We start from the raw sequence: 21,548 nt of genomic DNA, 5'->3' as shown, positions 1-21,548 counted from the left end.
CGATGTTTTGTAAACATCAGCACTCGAAGAATTTTATTAAGATTTTTAATTCATCAATCCTCATTTAATTCTTGAGGAGTTAAGTACGGATTAATGAATTAGAATAATGAGAATAATTACGAAACTATAGTTGTTCGTCAAGTAATAAATGACTGAAAAAACGATTTGAAAGTAATAAATGATAGAATTGTTATTTTCAATATCACGCTGACGCCACTGGCTGTAATTTAAGATGGTTCGGAGGTAAACTCTAATCGTTTACGCGGCTCGGAAACTTCGGCCGCTTGTCTACGTGATTGCTTCTTATGCTTCACGAGTTCCAGATGTATCGCTCGAATCGCGTTCGAGCGATGGTGAGGAAAGGCAAAATCGACGGCGAAGAAACGCTCTGGAAACAGATTGAAATTCCCCTGAATGATTTAGCCGCGGGCGAGCGTTTCGCCTCCGGATTCTCATACCTTTACGTCTTTTAACCGCCTATCATAATTTTTAACAACGCCGAGACTTACGTAAGAGAATGAACACGCAGTGACATTATTACGAACAGCGGTTATTTTGACGCACGAACACCCACACGAACCTTCGTACCTTAAAATATACACACGTGTGTCGCCGTCGATGTCCCCTACAGACCGTGGACGTGCACAGAAAGATATAAATATTCTAATTTATAATTAATCGTGATTTCAGATCAATACAAATTGTGATAAATTAATAAATGAAGTAAAATGTCTAAAATATTTTTTCGGGGTTCGACTCCCGATGTAATAGTTTTCGTAATAAATTTATTTACAGTCTTTCAGTACATTAACATCTTTCTAATAGGATGCCAGATTGAGCATCAAATTATTAAATTGCTTATCAATTTAATTTGTGATATTACTATAGTAGTTTGATTGCGTTTATAAGTTCGAAAAATCATTTCGACGCGCAGTTCAAATAACTACATAAATTTAGTATATAAATTCACATAGAAATTATTTAAAAGCATTAAAGATCCAGCTTCAGCCGGTATAGGCTTCTAGTTTATCGATAAAATATTTTTGTTAATCTTTGGATGTGGACTGGAGGTCTATTTTTAAAATCTTATAACTTTTCCGTTTTTAAGTAGATTTGTTGTAATTTCGGTGACCATACGTTCTTTATTGTAAAGGACAGTCTTTTATTTCAGGTAGCTGACATCTAGAATTATTTATGTTTTCTCAAAATTCAATTTTGTATTCTTATATGATATTAAAAATTTAATAAATTTCTTTCAAAAGCATTCTAGAAAACTGCTTTCTAATTAGCGTTCCAATGTAATGTGCGAATTTTTGCGGAAAATATCGACAGACTATTTATGCAAGGACAATATTAGCTCAAGCAGAAAAACAAAGCCATAATAATGTCAAAATGACATTAAAATAAGTCGTGATTGATTGAAAAATGTCTTTTAATCGGATTTGCAGCTATTTTGGCGTCATTTTGACGTTATAATGGCTTTACTTGTGGAAGTTATGTCAAATATATTATGCAAGAAAAAGATTTCAGAAATTAATGCGCAGATTTCAGAAATTAATGTGACTTCTGACAGTCACAAACTAGTTTGGAATAAAGTTCTAAAATTTTTAGGTTTTGTCCTTTATTTTTCTCTAAGAAAATATGGTCACCGTAGTTATAATTCATTGTTCCATTGTATTCCTTATCTCAAAATATGACACTGTTTCAGCATCATTATAGTAGCTTTCCCGTTCCATAAAGAATAAAATATCTGGATATCGTTTATATATTAATAATTGTAATTATAGCATTTGTATATATTAATATATTCATATTTTAATTTAATACATTTCTAAAATATGTATAATTATACATACACCACGCAACGTTCCGACTACACGCAACAATTGTACTCTGAACTTGTCGCGCATAAATCCGAGGTAAACAATTTTACCAAAAAAGATATCGGAGAGGAAGAAAAAGGATTATAATGCGTGTATATGTACAGAACTCGAGAAGCGTCATTACACGTAAGCGTTACGATGGGATAAAACGATGTAGACGCAGGAGGTGGTAAAGCGAAGAGAATCGCAGGAAGAATCGCGAAGAGGAGAAAAGCGAAGCGGTACACAGAAGACGATTACGAGAGGAGAAGGATCGAAGAGACGTAATATAAGAGGTAAAAAAAAGAAAAAAAGTAGATGAGAAGAAGGAACAAAGAAGAAAAGGACGAAGAGGCTCTTTAACCGGAGCGCACCGAACGAACGACAGGTGAGTCCCTCGGCGAAGGTAGGAGAGAAACCCCGCAGTTTCCCGTGAGGGGAGCACAGAATGAAGGGGGCAAAAGATGGAAAGTAGAAAGAGAAGGAGGACGAGAACGAACGAAAAGCGCGAGTGAACGAGAGAGATTGAGCATCGCGGCGGAAACAGAGACGTGGTAGTTTAGGCGAGGCGAGATGAGCGAGAGGCCACGAAGATACACGAGCGCTGGAGCACTCGGCTGGCCTGGCGGGGGGGGAAGGGGGCGCCGCCGGAGTGGGGATAGGAGCGGCATCGCGGAAGGGAGGGGGAAGCACGCCGGCGCCTCACTTCAGTTCAGTCCCGCGGTGTCTGCTGTGGAGGTGACGAGGTGTTCGGTTAGCTCTCCGCTTTTCTCGAAACAAAAGCGGCTCCTTTCGACTCGGCAGTTCGTAAGCGAGACTCCCGCCGGGAGGAAAGAAGAGAGAAAAATCGTTCGCTGCCGCGATCGCCTACTTCTTTTTCTCGCGATGTCGCGTCGTTTCTAGCGACGAGCAAGGCTAGCCAACCGCGACTTCGGCGGAAGTCGACCGGCCGTATATACGCATCTCTCTCCCTCCGTCGCGCGTTCGCGCGCGCGCGCGCGCGCCCCCGCCCGCCCTCGCGTTGTATCTCTCGCTCGCTTCGTAACGTTCGACGAAGAGCGACGACATCGAGCTGTTCTACGAGACGCGACTGTACCAGCTGTGGTGACGCGACACGCTCTCGGGGGGGAGGCGAGTGTATTATGCCGTGCTCTGTGTTCTCTCGTTTGTAATCTTCTGTTCTGTGCATTCGGGCCGCAAAGCGCGAGGCTAAGTCGGGTTTTTTGCTTTCCTTCGCGCATCGCGATCCTCGCCTCTTGTGTGCACCGATGTTTTCTCCACCGAGGCCCCGTTAACGCCGAGGGAACAAAGGGAGACAGCGAGGGAGGCCAGCAGCGGACGTAGGAGAAAGAGAGAAGACCTGCACACATACAGTCGTCGTATCGATCGAAAGCTGGTCCCACTTGACGTAAGTCGATGAGTTTTGTACTACCACGTCCAGTGATCTTCGTCCGTGTCCTTTTCTAATTCCTTCTCTAAATTCCTTCCATTGGAATCTCACTCTAGAGAGTGAAAATTGAACCAGGGAGTCGATCGTGTATCTCGAAATGAGAGATGAAAATTACTAAGTCCTCCCAGTCTTGAAAAAGAGTCGCTCAAATTTCAATCTTTAAAATCCGGTTCCACAACGGTTCCCTTTTTCCAATTTTAAAATTGAAAACGGACGAGGAGTAAATTGAATCGAGATTAAAGTTAATTTTACATTTGTGGGACCGAACCCAAGAGTGAGATTTCTTTCTTCAGAGTGAGATTCACTGTAAAAGTTTTAGAGGATAGTGACACAAGGGAAACAATAGGATGCTCCGTTTTTCCCGTTTGATGTTGCCTTCTGTCGTTGGCTTCGCTTAACGGGAAATTAGAACGGAGAGGTCCACGTGTGATAGATGATAATGCTCGAAATAATACTCGGAAACAGCCGCGCGAATCGAATAACCTTCGTGAGTAACTGTTTCTTACGCACCAAGTCAAGTTCATGATCACGCACAAGGGGCTCACTCTGTCTCCTTGTTGTGTTTTGCCTGCCTCCGGATAGGATATCAAACGCGAAACACTCGCGGCTGTCAAAGTACGAGATTAGTTCCGTTGGTACGTTCTTGGAGCTATTTGCAAGTCGCTTATCGTTTTCTGACAATCGTATTTCGCGAAAATATTTTATATGTAATATTTATTTTTTTTAAGTGTTTTTAAACGTCATATCAATCAAAGCGCGTTTTACTTTGCGCGAATCATAAAGCTCCATTTCGCACTTCGTTTTATGCGAATGTGGCTTATACTTTTAGTAATATGACTTGTACTAATTGTTTCATTTCACATGAATTTATGTTTTTTATGATATGTAAATGTGGTTTATATTTATTAAAATTTTAAAGAAATAATCTTTAACTCATCTAAAATTATTGAAAAAAGTGTTAATTATATAAATTCGTGAAGAATTTTGATTTTAATAATGACATTATTGAAAGAGTTTTGATTTTCGAGCATTATTTCAACATTAAATGAGCGATATCGTTTATTGTATTATTATTATTATACCGTATTACATCATTTATTAAAAAATGTACACTGCATAATATATATTATTATTATTACTTATTGAATGTTACATAATGTAATCACTATTATAATGAAAATACCACCAATGAAAATGCGAATGTTAGAAATTAATTACAATGTAATGACGATTATTATAAAATTAATTGCGGTTGTTATAAACGCTCCAGTTTTTACGCAGAAGAGAAATATATACACAACATATATATATTAATATAATATTTGTTTAATAATTTAGGAACTTATCACAGTCTCAATATCGAAACAATTTGAATGACTGTTAATAGACATTGCAAGGATAGGTTAATGTTTAAAATTGCAACTCGACAATATTTAAATATTTGAATGATATAGTTTCACGTATCGCAATTTTTTTTGCATTTAAAAAACGCTGTTTTGAAATCATGAGAACCTTACGATATAATGAATGACAAGCAAAACGAAATAATTACGTACGTAATGACTATCGAGCATGCTTTGTTCTTTTTTGCCGTGTTTTTTGTTTGAGATTCCTTGGTCGACTTGAAAAACGATTCTTCCTCCTAGACTTGTTTGTTTTTTACACGTACGCTAGAAAAATATCGAATGTGTAAGCTTTCTCACATTCTTGGAAAGATTTAGAAACAAAGGATTGCAAAAAAATGTGCGTCAAGGCTTCGGTAAAAGCTATGGTATATGGAAAAATGTAACCAGTAAGTCAATCAATATTTTAGATTTGCTACTACTTTAGTACGTTATTGGCTGATTTATATACCTTATTGTTTACGTCTTACTACTTATATTCTTCTATGTGCCATTAGCTTTACTGTTTACGTCTTATTGCTTAAATTTTTCCGCAGTGTGCCACGGCCATGGCAAAAAAAAGCTTAAGCAGTAACATATAAAGTTCTAGTGTACTAAGACTTGGCAAAGCTTAAATTTGACTTACATTAAGAACTTATAATCGATTTCCACCGGACAAGATTTGTAACAGAAACTTCCGCAAATGATTAATATTTCAAATAAGTTGCACCACCTTTCGCGATCAGGATTATCGATTAAGAGACAGGAAACTATTTTAATACAATGGATTATCGACTAATAGACAGTAAATTATTTTAATCTTTTCAATATCCTTATTTTTATATATTTTACTTATAACCGCTAAAGAATGTCACTTGTTCAAATTTTATTATTATTTTTATTACATTGATAATGATCCGATCGGCGTCGAAACATATGTTTGTACTGTTCTTCAAACATTAAAAGGTTATTGTTTGGCTGATAGCCCTTCTTTTTTATTATTATTAATATGTATAAAGTTCTTTACTGTGATTAATCAATTTGCTTACTGCTTACGTCTTACTGCCTTACGTTTTTTTAATGTCTTCAAGTTGGGAGCACATAGAAAAACGTAAGGCCGTAAGAGACGTAATCAGTAAGCGAATTGGCCAATCACAGTAGAGACCGTAAGGCCGATAGCGAATCCAATGTTACGATTTCCTTACTGATTACGTCTTACGGCCTTACGTTTTTCTATGTGCTTCCGGCTTTACATTGTATTATATTTCTGGTTTTAATCGCGATCCTCCGATTACGCAGAGACTCCGCGACGACATGACGAAGGAACGACAGGCGTCCGGACGCTCCCTGCGAAAGCACACATGTGTTCTCTTTAAAATATTATCGTACTCTAACGGTCGTGACACCCATGCCTGGGCGTACTTGCACGTGTACCTCGTTCGCGAAAGCCGCCGGTGATAATATGTCTTCCAGGACGATGGAGATTATGCCGCGCGACAGGGCATACCGTCGCTAATTAGACATGCGCCCTCGAGCCCATGTCTCCACGTAATACCATCTCCGCGAGTCGTACTTTTATTGCATGCGAAGTCTAATTAAGGTAGTGAGACAAAAGCCTGGTAACCCGACTGTAACAAATGCACTCGCGCACCCGGAGATGCTTCAATCTAGCTCGGCTTAACCCGATTTGTATCGCGAAATCGAACTCGTCTACCTGGCATTTCGTCCGAATACCTTCACGATACCTTCTGAAGCTCCTCCCTTTGCGATATCGGCTATCAGTGACGACTTAACGAACGAAGTTGTCAATGCCCTCGTCCAGCTCGTATCGTCACGACACTTTTTCCAAGTGTCGTGATGTCTTTAAAGTATGTTAAAATTGGTGGTTGTTGGTTTTTTCCAAGTGTCGTGATGTCTTTAAAGTCTGTTAAAATTGGTGGTTGTTGGAATTTTATTTTCGAATTACATATATTGATACAACTCGAGCAGTATTAACGGAAACCGTAATCAAAAGTGGAAATAGTTTTTCTTGTACTTTGGAGGGGATTGTTGTGCTAGATTCACGAAATTAGTACGTCATATTTTCCATTTTGATTTTTTAACATAAAAAAATGCGGAACTTTTTTTTATTTTGATGAAGAACTGTAAAACTGTGAAAAGTGCTGCTGGAACTGTCATTATTTTTTTTATATTAATAGAATGGCATGTTAACTTAATAACTTCACAATCCAAATTTATGTTGATCTGTGGATCTGGATGTGATTATATTCACTACGATTGCAATTGTATTTACTGAATAAAAAGATTTATTTTATTTACCATTTATATTTTGATATTTTACTATATTAATATTTGAAATTATCATAATTTATAGTACAATTTTTTTATGTTTGAGAAAACTTATATAGTTATTATTACTAACATTATAGTAGCAGTAACCATAAAACTGGAGCTTCTAACCATAATTATTTTACCATACAATAATAGTCATAGATACCAAACGCTTTTCTCTCAGTGCGTGCTTATTGTCCACATGCGTTTGCTTTGTCAACACCTTAACGATTATTCGATCACAAATGATGAAATTCGACGATTGATGGCGTCGTTCGTTTGATGCGTCGATCAATACTTACGAGTGGCTTGATGTCAAGTTGTCTAATGTAAGTGTAACTTTCTACCGTGCATCAAGGCTATCCCTCGATCGATTGACGGAATCATCGCTCCCAACGTGCTGTGTTTAGCAAAACTTTGACGGATGTTCATTTCCGTTTCAGCAAAATTCCATGGACATGCAACGTTGCGAGATAAAATCACGATTTTGCAGAGGCAGCTATTAATATTCTCGACAAATTTAATATTAATTTTTGCGAGTTCTGTTCGTTGCTTTACTGTTAGATATCAAAGAGCAATGGTAACCAAATCTCTTGAATTAAATAACGTTTTATTATTTTTAACTTTGTGGTTAGTTTCAGAGTAAATAACGTCCGTATTAACGAATGCACTTAGTAATAAATAATAAATTAAATTTGATATATTGTTTTAAATTAAATTGTTTAACTGCATTATTTTAGTTAAATTAAGAATATATTGAGTAGCAGTGGCGACCTATAAAAATGGTTAAAAATAACTCAAATTGGGTACAATTTAACCTTATAAATTTAACAGTGTTATATAGATGCTGCACAAAAATTTCGTGCATGTAAATTTTTAGCTTTGCGTTTTTGAATGTATTTAGAAACAAAGGATTAAAATATGCAGCTCAAGTTATAATATTTAACGATCGCAGCTATCTCGAGAAAGCTCCGTTGAAAAGAGACATTTTGTTACAGTCCTCTGTGACTTTTTTGCATTTCATATCTGCTCCAGGTAGCATGAAATTGAAACAAAAGTCTCGGAACTAAAAGTCGAAACTAAAAGGTAAAGCGACGTTAGAGAGATAAGTGTCAAATAGATGCCGTAAAAATAGAACGTGTCACCGTCAGTCCGTAAATAAAATACCATTTTAGATATACATTTATCAAAAGCTGCTTTAAATTACAAATTGTCAATTGTCACGTTTTGCTGATAACATTGATCGTCACTATGAGCCGAAAATGAAAGGAAATGAAATAGTGAATTAATACAGATTTGACTTTTTCTTAATTTTTCTAGATTCCGAATTAATTTATCAATTAACTTTTTCAGAATATTATATTCGGAACAATTAAGATAATCTGACATATCAAAATGTCAATTTTCAAAGTGACTGAAAAAAGAAAATTCTTAAAAAAAATTTTTTAATTTTTTATTCTCTATTCTATTTTATTTTCTATTCTATTCTATGTATTCTATTTATCTATTATTTTATATATTTTATGTATTTTATATATTCTGTAACTGTATATTAAGTTTCATTGTCACACGGAATGAACATTGTTACACGGAAAGAATAGTTTTACTGCAGTAAATTTAGCTAAATACAAATCTGAAAATAATTTTGTTGGATCATCAAAATAATGTAGAACTTTTTATTGTTGACGGCAATCCTGCAAAATGTTTTAAAATTCGGACAACAAATTGGAGCGTTCTAATTATTTCGTGGTCCCACGAAATTTTTTTTGTAAATCTGTATTTGATTAAACTTTTAAATATTTCAACCGTTCTTTCTGTTTAAGTAAAATATGCTTTACGATTGTTTGGAATGATGAACGATTCGAATCGTTAACAACTTCAGTTTATAATATTGTGTATTTCCGGAAAAGTAGGGCATTAGTCTCGTTTTACAAAAAGAAAAAAGCCATATGAAAAGTGCAAAGTGCGACGCATTACTCTTTGCACAGATGGTACATTCACACAATATTTCATCCGAGAACGTAACAGACGCACTCAACATTAATTCTCTCAGCATTCTCTATTAAGCCCGCGAATCGCCCAAGCAAGTTTGTTCTCTTAATAGAACTTTAAATGAAATTTTCTAACGTGAAACGCGTTTATAATATTCCGCGAAATTATATCGCGCAACGAGTAAAAATCCCAGCGTATTTTCCGTTGTTAAATTTTAACGTAATGACATTACATCGGAAAGAGAAATGTTCTGCGGATGCAATTCGCCGCGTTCGTTTTTGAGTTATTCGACAAAGTTGAAAAATTGGATTCGGCTCGAGATATGGCGGATCGAGATATCTTTATCGCTGTCCGACTGGCTGGCGAATTAATCCTGCCACTTCAAAAAGTTGAATAGCAAGTTCCGAATATAAATCTCATACGGTGCAGTTCGCGTCGCACTGAACGTGAACATAACTTACGAACATTAGTCATTGATATAATCGATCTTAAGTAGTACGGTAACTAATCTCGTGACGTACGTCGACCGTAACGTAAATTTATTATCAGCTAATTAGCCATTCCGTTGTTCATTCTAGTTCTTTTTCTACCTCTTTGCACTCGGATAGAATTTCTATGTTAATTCGATATATCAGCTTTCCCAGATTCGATCAAATTTCCGAGAAGGGGAGGGAGAATGAATGAACTCGTTACGAAGTTGTGTGACAAAATGATTACGAAAGTGGAATAATCTCAGATAAAACGACAGGGTAATAAGATTCTTCTTTAGAAATTTAACTTATTATTTAATTTCTAAATTAAGTGATATTAAATTAATCTATTACTTTAGAGCGGACTTTATCGCGCACGACGTTATGTCGGTAGATTTCGCAGGGGAAATTAATTTTAAATCAAGTTACATGTTTCTCCGTCTCCATGAATTAGGTCGTGGCTTCTGCTACGAGAAAACCCTTTCCGGTATACAAATGACGTTTCTCAAATTCATATAGTAGGATGAGAATGCAACTCTTCTCTCTCTTTCTCATGTGCTATCCCGTGATGCTGACCCATACCCTAGGGTGCTACCAGAGTTGCAAGACAGGTAGTGACGTCATCGATCCAGCTGCTTCTCTCTTTTGTGCTCGTCTTTCCTCTCTCAAAGACGTACGCCGTGTAATAGCTTCAGGGCTTTCGTTAAATGTAATACACGAACGTATACGAACTGGCGGAATATTATTTCAAGAAGGAATCGAGAGAATCTCTTTTCCGGTTGGAGGAGGATCGTCGAGTTCTTTTAGAATTTATTAAAAAAGATATCACGTAAACGAACGTACAGCCCTTCTTACATCGTATCGTGAGTTCTATCTTGTATCATATTGCACTGGACTAACTAAGTACAGTAAGACGATTATGGTTGGATGTATTAAAGGAACGAGGTATTAAAGGAAACGGCGAAATAGACGAAATAAATATAAACTAAAAACTTCTATTTATATGTTAGTTTTATATGGTATTTATGTTATTTATAAACCGGTTTTTTTATACAGTAAAAAGATTAGATCAGTTCTATTTTTGCGTGACTATTTAAAATATTTACAGGGAAATATCAAAGAGTATTTTACACACTAAATCGGATTTTTACATTGAAAGGTAAACTCTTTTTTGTACAAGTAGAAACTGGATCAGTTTTGTTAATTTTTTGCGTGATTATTTAAAATGATTTAAAGTGAAATATGAAAGATTATTTTACATGCAAGAGCAGCCCTTTTTTTTTACAAATAGAAACTGGATTACTTTCATTGATTTTTCGCGTGACTTTGAAATGATTTAAAGTGAGATATCAAAGATTATTTCACGCATAAATAAGAATCTTACGTTAGAAGAGCTCTTATTATAAGCATTGAAGCTAAAATTACTTGAAACAAGTAATCGTTGTCGGATATCGACCTGGTCTTTTGGGAAACGTTGCCGGACCATCGACACCGCCGCCGGCACAAGTCGACAATTCCCGACATTGGGTTTTGCTAGTGGTCAAGTCTTGTACATGCGAGAGTATGTGCTTATGTGACAGAGGATGTGTTAGATGGGATGGTCACCGGCGAAACTCGTCGTGCAACCACCTATTTGCGGTGAGTTGAGCGTAACTTTCGCATGCTATTAGCAAAGAACTATACATAAATTATTATCTCTGTCGCTGCAATTCAAACATCGTCGAAACTTCGTGATTTGCAAACAGGTTCTGGGAACACTCGGTCTTGAAAATTTATGATATGCACATCGAGAACACTGAAATTCAACTCAAAAGACCGAAATATAAAAAAAAAATATATATTATTCGATCGCTCTTAACGACCTGAAAAATCACAGGAATGTAATACTTATTGGCTAATTTAATATTGAAAGACAGTAATTAATTACTTAGTTTAAGTATTAAAAGCACGCTGAGAGAAAAGTGTTTGATTTTTGTGACTATAATTGCATGATTAAATAATTACGGTTAGGAGTTCCAGTTTTATGATTATTACTGCTATAATATTAATAATAAACACATATATATAGTTCTCTCAAACATGAAAAAATTGTATTACAAATTATAATAATTTCAAAAAATAATGTGTAATAAAATATCAAGATATAAATGAAATAAATATTTTTATTCAGTAAATGCGGTCATAGTGAACATAACTATTTTCTTAAATTTACTAATTATTTATGTGCGGTAATAATAATTAAAAAATATGTTAAAAGAATACCAAAGACTTAAAAAAAACAAGTAAAAATATATATATAATCGTCCCAAAAAATGACTGTAAATTATAATCAAATTATGGTAATTACAACCATTTTTTTTTCTCAGTGCACTGTTGTAGTACTCTAAATAAGTAATTAATTACTGTCTTTCAGTAATAAATTGGGCGGTATTAGTTTTGACAGTATCAGTAATCTATAAAGGTGAAGTAACTTTTTCTTCGAGAATGTCGGAAGAAGGAAGATATATGACTCCGCGACCGAAAGACGGCGAAAAATAAGAGTCGCGGTTCGTAGAATTTAAATGTAACAATTTAGTAAGCTTTGTCATTTGACCTCGAGAGACTCATAAAGCGGCTCGACACACGCAGGTAAAATATCTCGATCTGCCTAGAGATACAACGTAATGCGGCATGATTACGACTCGGCCGTGCCGTACACGTTCGCGCTTATCTCGGCGGTGCACTCGCGATCATTGCATTCTGTATTCATCATCATAGAGCACTTGGAATATAAGTACGAAGATAGTTGTCGCGGTTTCATGAGCGCGTATGACATCCGCGTGCATGCATGTGTTTACGTGTACACGTGTGTTTGTAGCTTCTTCCTATGAATTCCCTTCCGGCGGTAGGTAGCTGCGGGGATATATAAGGTGGCTCTTGACGTCATTGACCCAGCTGCTCGTCCCTTATACACGTCTTTCTACGAGATGCCTCGCGTACCAGCGTACCGACACGTAACGTACGATATGCAAATCGCGCGCGCGCACGTATAAAGTTATCAACCACCATAGCACCGAGATTGTACGTCGCTCGTCATATTATCTATGTTGAGCTAGAAACACATTTAAAAAACCTAAAGCAATAAGACTGAAGCAGTAAGCGAATCTGCCTATCACAGTAGAGAACGTAAAGTATTCTCCATTACACTCAGAGAAAGGTTTCTTCGATTCAAAGAAATGTTTCTTTGTTATACGGTTAAAGAAATGATGTTCAAATCAAAGAAGTTTTTTCTTTAATCGTATAGCAAAGAAACATTTCTTTGAATGAAAGAAATCTTTCTTTGGGTGTACAGTAGGGCTAGGTCCACAACCTTGCTTTAAGAAGCCTTAAGTCATAAGTCGAAAGAGATTAAGTGAATAATTTCTCATTGTTCACATCCCGTTGGATCTAGCGATATCAGGCATTGAGAGAAGATGGGAATGTATTAAGAATTCCATTTCTATACCAAAATCGGAATTTATAAAAGCAATAGAATTTGTTTTAACTTCCACTTACTTTATATTTAATAACACAATATACAAATAGACATTTGGTACTCCTATGGGTTCCCTCCTTTCACCCATCATTGCTGATATCGTTATGTAAGATTTAGAATTGATTCTGCTCATTTGGCCGATTTATTTACTGCTTACATCTTAGTGTTTTACGTTTTTTATGCGTTTCTGGCTTTAGTCTAACTTCACATCCTTGCTTTAAGAGACCAAAAGCTATAAAGCCATAAGAAATTGACCAATCACAGTTGTATATGAAAAAAATAACCGATTGTGATTGGTCAGTTTCTTACAGCTTTAAGGTTTATGACCTTTTAAAGCAAGGATTTGTGGACCTAGACTTATGCCTAAATTCTAAGCAGAATGTAAGACTCGTAATATATTCCTGTAAGACTTGTAAGAATTTTTAAGTGCTTATACCTTTATACAATACACTGAGAGAAAACGAAATAGTTCTAGCAACTATAAATTTGGCAACTTTTGCAATTGAAATACCTGTAACTAGTTTTACAAAGTAATAGAAACTAAAGTAGTGCTGAATATTATAAAAATATAGTCACGGTAACAAATTGTATGCACTATTAATTGGTAGTGAAATAGTGACTCAACTACATTGAGTAGTTACTTGGACTTCATGTAAATAGATATAACAGTTACATTTTTCTAGTTTAGACAAAAATTTTTAAAGTGTCGCTCAGTACGCGGCTTTGTCACCAGAGGGACGTAGCGGAGTTCAGTTTCTCCTAAGAAGGAAACCACTCAGCTTACGATAAAAGGCGCAGCGTTGATTTCAAACTTGGAAGACAAAAATAAATAAGAAATGCATACACAAATTTGTAACTATGTATTATAAAGCTTTAATAACAACAATAAGTAAATTAAGTGAACTAAGAAAATATAGTAATATTAACCATTTATAAATTGATTATATAGTTAATGTACTATATTTTCTTAGTTCACTTAATCTAGTATTCTTATTAGAATTTAATATGTGTATATAGTAGAGGTGCTATTTCACTACAAATTTATAGTTACTGATACGACTTTTTTCTCTGAGTATATTTTTGCAGCTTCTTACTAGCCATAAAATTTACAAGAAATCGTAAAAAATTATGAATAATCTTACGTCTTACGATACATACGCATAAAATTAGAATACTAGTCATAAGTTCTTACAAGTTTTACGAGGACACATTACGAGTCTTATGATTTTGCTTAGAATTGACCCATTAAGCGGCGTTTACAATGAGTTTTACGTAAAACTTTTCAAGTTTCAAGCCGTAAAAAACTGACTAGTCATAATCGATTATTCTCCTCATATTTGACTGTGATTGATCAATTTTTTATGGCTTAAAGCTTAAGTTGTACGTTTTAAAATCTCACTGTAGACGCCGTTTTACACGCTGATGAGAAGCGCGATCTCGTTGAGCGGATGTCAGCACGTTCGCGCTTCCTAATTTAGCTTCTTTCCCGAGTACCCGAATTATCCCACTTTTCCTGTCCCGTCTCGCGACTATCCGAGCGCAGCATCTGCATCGGTGCAGTCAGTGTACATGGAAAAGCCTGCGGGAGTATTACTCACGGTTGTTGTATCGGCTTAACGAGAAGCGGAGGGATAAGCCGGTCGCGATAACGATTATGGATCGCCTACGATAAAATATTTACGGTGTTATCGTGTTCAGATCTATGTGAGAAATAAACGTCGTTTCTGGATCTGTTGGTACTAGAAGTTACGTGGCGTGCAGATAAAACGTCAGTGATATCAAATTTATCAGACGGTAAAACATTAAGCAGTTCCCATAATATTCCTCTTAACTTTCTCGATTTGTAAATTTATTTACTTTACAGTCTTTCCTTTTTTTTTTTTAGACGTTTTATAGATAACGCCAATCTAACGCTGATTCTATTAAAACTTTTACTTATCTTTTCCCGTAGCGACGACCTAATTAACAACAAGTATACCTTCTAAATACGTTTTCTTTTTCTATTTCGTTCAACTTTAATTTTTAATTCGAGCTAGTACAGTCGTTATTCTTAACGAAATAAAATCGAGAATAAAGCAATAAATTTATGATAAAATAGCGGTAAACATTTCTATATGCATTTTCATTGCATTGTATAATATACTCAAATGGTTGTGGCAGCTTAATAGACGTCTTTAATCGTAATTAAGGGTGGGGTATAGTATGGCGGTTTGTTATATTCGATAGAGAATATAATGCTTTAGTACGCGAACGAGCAAACGTGTGCGATATCGGTTCGTAGTTGGACCGCACCCTGGAATGTACGCGAATTTAATATTGGCACGTGCAGATATAACGTATGGACCGTATATGCCAGATGGAAGCCGCGTTAAAGCCACTTTGTACCGACGAACGTTTCAATTGAAATTATGCCGTCGATATGCTTCTTTCCGGAATGTGGCAGATTGAGTTCGCCGCAATTCACGTGTAACATTTTGACAAATGAAGCTTTCAGAGACTAAAAAAAAACTTTTCATTTTTACTTCAGTTTTAACGAATATAATCTATATGGACAGAACGGTTTTGCTGAAGCTAAAAATTGCGAGACACAGATCTGAAAATAAATTTTGTTGAACCATCAAAATATTTGTGTACAAAACTTGAATATGATATGCATTGCTGCAAAAAATGTTGATATTGCAGCAACCAGCTTCGAAATCCTGAATAAATTTTTTTTCAAATTTGTATTTAAATTTTTATTATTTTTAATAATACTTTTTATAATATTTTTATGAATCTTTCTCGTGTGTTCAAGTTACGTAAGAAATACTTATATTGAATTGAAGATTAAAAGATTAAAAAAAGAATTGCGTATTAAACGTACGAGAATATTTCATCTGACGAATTAAACTTCATCGTGTATATTTATTATTTGTCTGTTAAAATTTCTTTTATTTGTTACTGCTTTATTATTACTATATTATTACTGTTACTGATATAAAAAAAATTCACGGTCGAAAAAAAGTGCAAAGTGCAAAGCCTGAGATACCAAACGTATCTCCCACGTACAGTTACTGCGGCTTAATTGATTTTCTACCTTTCGCTCGTCGAATTAGCTTGGCACCGGACCGGTAGACTCGAGAATAATCGCGGATAGAATCGTGCCTCGCGGAAAATGCTGCCCGATCGAGTCGTATCTTTCTCCGGATTAACGTGGTAATTAAACGGGTAATTAAACACATGCAATTGCGTGGAAATATGGATGAAAACGGATATGCGCGTTTATGAAGGTATATACCCGTCGTACCATCCGGCAAAGACATATATGTATTTAATTGATTTCTTTCGATTTAACTATTGGTTTTTCACATTTCTTAATTTATTTAAATTGATATCGTGCATTGCAATCCAATTATCCATGCATTACTACTTACGAATGTACACGATGTGCGTACGACAGAAATATTTTATCTAAAGAGGAATTAAACTTCGTTATATATATTTATTATTTATCTATTAAAATTCCTCTTAATTTATTTGTCACTGCTTTAATGCTGCTTTATTACTGTAATCAATATCATGTTAGTATCTCCCTTCCGTAAATATTTTCCGTTCTATGTTTTCTGTGAAAACACGGAGGCCCCTGTGTCGATTCATTTCCTTGAATAAACATCCAAGTTTTTTCTCCAGTTTCAGTCGCTCGAGTACTTTACCTCGAATTTTACAAAATTTGCAATGCGATAAAAACAAGCCGCATAGTGATAACGGTATGGTTATCATAGATCAGATAAATTCATCGCGCTTATCTACGTAGCTTCGATTTTTCGTTGCAACGCGGCGCGATTCGTTCTATAGAATCGTTGCTTTCATGAAGAAGAAAAGAAGGAAGAAGAAACGTCGCAGCATCTCAATCCTTACTGCAACGGATCGTGAATCATTATGTGAGATGATTCCTCGAGTGTAAGAGTTTTACTATTATACGATCGTTCAATGCAAGTTGGAATGGTCCATAAAATATGAATAAAATGGCAACCAATAAATCATAGATTCACGCAAATGTTCGCGAGAGAGGAAAGGCACAATGTCGATTTGATTCTCGAGATCGTTCGTGTTTCGCCAAGTCTGAATTGACCATTTTGCCATTTTATCAATACGGTGCATTCATAATGATTTTGTAGTTTCTCTTCGATTCAATTTCGTTTCTTCTTTCCATATTCATTACATATAATTACCGCTATTTACGCACCCAGCAAACAGTCGTTAGTTTCGTTGCCATCGGTTTTACGTGCTTCCGTGCAGAGATGCATTGCGGACTTTCAGAGAAAGCAAAGCGAGGAGAAAAGAGCGATAATCGCGTTTGATTCCTAGAAGCGATCGTACTTCTCGTGGCCATAAATTAAATCGTGCGCCTCGGCCATTCACGACCGATTTTTCGCCGCAAAGAGATAGCTTCGCTATCTATCAATCAATACGCTCGAATGTACGAATGCACGCCAAGGCGTCGCCTAAGATAATCTACTTGATCGATGTGTCGCCTCGTAAATATTTTGCTAGCGGTTAAATATTTCCTTGTATTTAGACATTTATAAACCATAGCGAGGTGCACAAGTCGTTTTATCTTTAGGCATTTACTGTTAGATTTATCGATGTGATTTGAGGTGTGAATATCTGCATATTATGATCTGACATTTGCTCGAGATTTTCACGATTAGAATGAATTAATCACTTGCATTTCGCACACACGCATATATAGACATATTTCACGTACAGCTATCAGTGATATTTTATTTTATTTCTCGCGTTCTCCTAGAAATATTCGAGCAGTTAGCGGTGCAGTTTGATTAATGTCCATTTTCATCAATGTATTAACTTTTATTTTCGTTTAACTTACTTTTTATCTTTTTCTTATTTTTAAAGCTAGAAAAAGATAAGAAGTAAGAGATTAAACAGAGATTGAAGTTAATCTAAGTGATAGAAATGTGGATGATAACAGCAAGTTCTACAATTAGGCTACCTTCGCTCTTTTTCTTTTTAAATTTAAACTGAGGTAATTATGAACAAACTTATCATAAATAAATTTATATTGTAGGCACGTCCCAGATTGGATTTCACTTGTAAATGTCAGTACAGTCCGCATAGTCTCATTGTCAGAACGGGTTTTCGTAATTTTTCTATCATGTCTGATCGTGGCTCTCCGTTGTTGTCGCGTGACTATGTCGTGTCGAATATGAAATAGGCGCGTCCTACACGCCTGTGTGTACACACCATATATGCATATCCGTTGTGTGGACACGAGAAAGGTTTGGCTTTGTTCGTTGTTACATGATTACAATTTGCACGGAGGCAGATCGATCAGCCAGTCCACTGCTATCGCTTGAAACTGTCTATCGGATAGATAAAAAAATATAACTGTAATTGCTGGGCGAAATAAAGAAATGTCAATAGCTGAGCTGCGCGGGAAATTAATTTTTAACAGCCGGTCCGTGCTTTTGAATTCGTCGAATGTAGACACTCTGACGAACGAAAAATCAGGTAGTTATTACATGAAAAGAATACATTGAGAGAAATATTTAGTATGAATAATCAGAATTTTTTATATGTGAACAATACAAAAACTTTTTTTTTTCTAATTAAATTTTGATTAGAACAGTACAATTTTTAAATTAAAAAAATTATAGTTTCGCTGAAGTATCTAAATATTTAACTACACAGTTGGAAAAAATGTGTTGAATTTAACATAAATCGCATGGTCCACTCCAATTTTTGAGTAAATTTTACACAAGCCGAATATGTTAGAAGGTAACACAAATCTTATGTAAAAGAATAAATACAAAGAAAGATAACATCAACACAGTTTGTAAACAAACCGTGGGAACATATTTTTTTTCAGAAAATTAATATTTATAATATGTTAAATTAACACATATTTCATTCATTTGTCTTAGAATTTACGTTTTAAAACACATTATTTTTATATTACTTGTTCACTTACTCATAAATTGTCATTTTGACACTAAGAAACATTGAATATCAATTTCACAAAAATTCTTTAAATAACATAATCACATTATGTTAAATTAACACTCGAATATGATAAAAAATTCAACACAAATTGTTAACATAAACGTGAGACCGTTTCCAAATACACAAATACACAAATTTTTTTACTGTATACGTATACATCTGAAAATAATTTTATTGGACTATCAAGTATCAAAATAATCATGTAAGACATTCGAGATGAATGTTAGAATGTCAAGACTTTTTGCAGCATTACTCATCATGCTTGAGTTTCCTACATAATAATTATTTCGATGGTTCAAATTATTTTTAGATTTGTATCTGGCTAAATTTTAAATACTTCATCAAAATCGTTTTTTCCGAGTACTGTTTTCATGTGCATCGCCGATACTGTTTCAACACGATGGCATAATTCTCGGCGAAGGGAACCTATTTCCGTACTCGTGTTTTAGATCATTTTTCTCGGTATCTTGGCAGTTATTCCTCCATGTCGTGACAAGCGAATCGCGTCCAACGATCCTCAGAGCCGCTAACAGACGCGTTCTCGACGCTTTGGCTACCTTCGCGTGCGTTACACGCGTTTCCAAGGAATAGAACGACCGTGCCTCCATGATCCATATTTAAACGAGGAATACCGACAGAATGGCCTTTATACTAGCAATCAGTATGCCGCTTCCGTGGGCGAGTATCATCGAGCCTTTCGCAGTATCGATTTACTTCCTGACGATCGACGTGTCAATAACCTAGAACGAGAGACTGTTCGATGATGACACAGCAGTATATGCATTATACAGATATATCATATTATTTCAAAATATGTTATTTGAATGTTTTTATCGTATATACTGTTTTTAAAATATTTATGTAATGAACAGAGTGTTTTAATTTTTGTTATATTTTTTATTTACAAATCGTTTTATCAATTCGAAATTGATTTATTTTTGGCTAATATATCATTTAACATTTTCTTTTTTCCACCAGTTTTTACATTATATGAATTTATTTTATAACAATTAAATGTATATTACTTTTTGTTTTATTTATCTAAAGCTTAATTCTCAAGAACATCTGTTTTTATATCCCGAAATAATTCGCAGTAATATGTGCACAATGCTTTGAATTATTGGTACTTTAACAATTTCGGATTTGGGAACCAATAATAAAGAATTGCGAGAGAGAAAAAGAGAGAGAGAGAGAGAGAGAGAGAGAGAGAGAGAGAGAGAGAGAGAATTGAATTTGGAATATTTTAATATATTCGGTATTGAATTTTTAACGCTTTATGTTTTAATTACTCAAATATCTATCACGTCGTTAACAAATACAGACTATAATTTCATGCGTATTTTCCGTTTAAATAATATTAGTGTTTGAACGTCTGCGGTCGAATGTCGAGATATAATCCCGACGAAATAGCTCGGATATATATATATCGGGATATAACCGTAGGGAGTTTAATATGTGCTGTAATGTGACTAATTTCTGCAGTCTATTTTGTCAAATGACGTGATTCACCTGCGTCAACGTCAATAATCAGCACGAAGGATAGACCGTGCTACTATATGCGTGTGTACCTTACACATTAATGAGATCGTGTTTATTACCTTGTACGGTCACAAGGTAACGTATGTGGGATAGGCATTGTAACATCGATTGTTTAACAAGCGTACTAACAAGCATATGGATCGTGGCTAATTACATCGCAAACATAATAATATTCTTGCGATGTACAATGAATTGGCAACACATATCAGCATTTTACTAATGAGGCATAAGTGTTATCTCCAAAAACAGATAAATAGTATACGTAAAGACAAATCATTTATAATAAGATTTCATTGTATTTAAAGCGTATTGATAAGCAAATGCTTTACTTTACTATCTATTCGTTATAATTTTTAGGTAAAGATTTTTACAAAACTCGACTTTTCCTTGAAATTAAATAGTAGTTTACACAAAGTGTTTCATTTATATTCTGAACGATATAAAATATTTCTTATAGATTTTTGAATGCTAAAAACAATGTCGCAAGCAAAATTTCACGAGCATTTCACGTCAGATTTCTGAAATAATTGAGGTACAATGTGCCAAAAATTGCTTTCTTGTGATTTAATATTTTTTTGTAAAAAGGGTTAACATTTGATGAATTTTTATTTTAATTAAATAATATTAAACAAAGTATGTTTTAAGATGTGAATACGCAACAAATGTGAATACATTAAGAAATAAAGGCCCTAAACAGTCAAGTTGAATCTTTAATGCTTGAATAATTCGGTATGAATTTATATGCTACATATTTCCTGTAAACTGCGCGCTGAATTTAATTTTTCATTCTTGAAACGCAATCCTAGCAGAACTAAAATAATAATACTACCAATTAAATTGATAAGCAATTTAATATCGATGCTTACAGGTGTCTTAGAGAGATCTTAATAATTTGATGCTGATAAGCATCTCAAAACCTATAAATTATTTTATCAAATTAATTGAGATACAATCGCAAACCGTCGCGAGACGGAATGTCATTCGATCGCCCACGATCGTTACATG

General features: G+C 35.0%; 1 protein-coding gene across 1 annotated transcript in view; it reads left to right on the top strand.

The window, feature by feature from the left end:
• The first annotated feature begins 2,589 nt into the window (after positions 1-2,589).
• The window catches only part of LOC108722793 (ankyrin repeat domain-containing protein 50), an 88,148-nt gene continuing 69,189 nt past the window's right edge, over positions 2,590-21,548 (top strand). The window contains 1 exon segment of the mRNA XM_018448094.1: positions 2,590-3,270. The gene's annotated coding sequence lies outside the window, so the exon portion shown is untranslated.

Source organism: Mycetomoellerius zeteki, unplaced genomic scaffold, assembly GCF_001594055.1.
Source record: "Mycetomoellerius zeteki isolate Tzet28-1 unplaced genomic scaffold, Tzet1.0 scaffold219, whole genome shotgun sequence".
Taxonomy (NCBI): Eukaryota; Metazoa; Arthropoda; class Insecta; order Hymenoptera; family Formicidae; genus Mycetomoellerius; species Mycetomoellerius zeteki.
This window is presented reverse-complemented; position numbering and strand designations above follow the sequence as displayed.